Source organism: Macrobrachium nipponense, chromosome 32 (genome assembly GCF_015104395.2).
Source record: "Macrobrachium nipponense isolate FS-2020 chromosome 32, ASM1510439v2, whole genome shotgun sequence".
Classification (NCBI taxonomy): Eukaryota; Metazoa; Arthropoda; class Malacostraca; order Decapoda; family Palaemonidae; genus Macrobrachium; species Macrobrachium nipponense.
The window spans coordinates 47,052,327-47,054,826 of record NC_061094.1 but is presented as its reverse complement, the minus strand read 5'-3'; positions in this window follow the sequence as shown (position 1 = coordinate 47,054,826).

Here is a 2,500-nt window from a genome sequence, read left to right as displayed (position 1 = left end):
AAGAAATATGACAATGAAAAGTGTGTTACATCCTGTTTGAATACGGAAATGATTGTGTACATTAAATTGCATATGCCAGTCCTATAAGGGTCTTATATTTCTCACGATCGTATTGTAATAGGAGTTCGTCCCTTCACGAATATACTATTTATTTCATTATATATACTCAAAAAGCAATAAATTATTAGACTAGCGAAGAACATTTCCGTTGAGAAAGCCCTTTCTACATTTCGATTATTATTATTATTATTATTATTATTATTATTATTATTATTATTATTATTATTATTATTATTTGTTCTAAAGGGTCCACAATAATACAAAGTGTGAAAAGTCTGTGCATAATTTTGAAGACTTTACGGAAAGCTTTCGAACCCTTCCCTGGGTTCATCTTTCATATTATTCAGAAGATGGAACCTATTCATATGGAACAAACCCACAGGGGCCACTGACTTGAAATTCAAGCTTCCAAAGAATATATTATTTATCAGGAAGAAAGAAGTGGAGGCAACGCTAAATTCAGACAAAAGAGAACCTAATAAAAAAAAATAATAATTTAACGAACCGATAAAAATTTATTCTATAAATGTGAATGCTTTCACAACCTACTATAGCCTTTTAAGGCCTGGGAGAGGTTGCAAATAAAACATTCCAGCTCACAAACTACCTCTAAGGCGCAAAGCAAACGGGTGGGATTCGGTGAAAAATGACCTCATGGCCTGACAATTGCAACTAAAGCGCCGAGCTAAATGGCATCAGAATGGGTGTTATTTCTTGAAAGCTTTCGCAAAGCGAGATCTTTCTTACAAGATAATAAATGCGGAATTTTTTGCTTTCCATAACAATGATTAATAAACTTTTCAAACCTCTTGAATAGAGTGATTATGACGTGAAACTATGAATACTTAAAACAATTTCAATTATGTTACGAGTGTTCATGACTCAAATTGTTTAGGACAGCCCCGGCAAAACATTAAACCGGTCATTTTTATCAGCAAATAAAAACATTCGTAATAATCACTAAATATAATCGAGTTGTTTTCTACGTAAGCTAAAACTTTGTTTCACTGACGAACACTCTTCATTCCGGTTATCTTTAAGTTAATTTCAATATTTCTTCGCTTAAACGCATTGAAGTTTACTATAATTTTTTTTTTTCCGTTGTTCACTTATGTCTATTCGATGAAGACGGTCAGTTTGATTTTTCTGAATACACAAACACGCAAGCTCAGGAGCAAAATGCTACAAACAAATAAAACAGACAAAACATATGCAAAGCCAAACCCACACAGTTTCCGAGAACGAAAAAGCCAAAATAATTAGCCAGGCAGAAACATAACCTCCGAGAAAACGAATATGCATAACAACCAAATGGACAAACACTTACGAGCAAGCAAGCACTAAATATGAAAGACACCCACGTAGATCCATTCACCCTTCAATAGCTCTCCCAACGTAAACATTCCATCTCAGCCATTAGACGATAATTGCTGGAACCTTTCTTCCCAGTCCCCAATAATCCTGGACCGCAATTCTACCACATCAGCTCTTTTCAGAATTAGTTCGACCTCTTTCTCACGGAAGGAATTGAAATTAATCCGCCTACGCCTTGGTTTTCTTGAGAAGCCTAAAGTTATTTTAGTAGTTATACAAACTGGCTCCAATTCCTTATAAACCACTCCTTATAAATCATAAGATTGAGTCACCGTTTTGTAATATGATGCATGTAAATTTCGGCAGGGAATTGTACGGTAAATATCTTATACATACATACATACATACATACATACATATAGATATATATATATATATATATATATATATATAGATAGATAGATAGATAGATAGATAGATGATAGATAGATATACTAAGTATATATATATATATATATATATATATATATATATATATATATTTATATTGAACATATGTAGGTATTCACACCGTCCCCGTGTCATGGATTTCATGACATCAGTAAAACCATTGCAAATCCTATCTAAAGCATAAACACAGTTTAGCAAAATTAGAACATCTGCTAATTAACTTACGGCTCTTAAGATGTCATAGCCCATGAACCTCATTATGAGTCATGTTATGAAACTTCCTTGCCTAAGATCTGAATTATATACCTACTTCACTTCTTCACTTCAAGAAATAACTGAGTTAGTCCCAAAATGATAATCAATTGTCATTGACGCTGTTGTAAATCTACATTCTACAGTAGAGAGGGAAAAAAAACAAATTCCCACCCACTAGAAGTAGTTCGTAAAACCTGTTTTCTATTCTAGTTGTCATTGGTAAGAGAGGAGAATAGAGAGGGAAAAAAAAGATTCCCACCCACTAGAAGTAGTTCGTAAAACCTGTTTCTTTTCTATTCTCAGTGCATTGGTAAGAGGAGAGAGAGAGAGAGAGAGAGAGAGAGAGAGAGAGAGAGAGAAGGCTTTGCCGCTGTGGTGGAAATGAAATGCTCCGAAACGTCAAAGGTTTCGTAGTACAGGC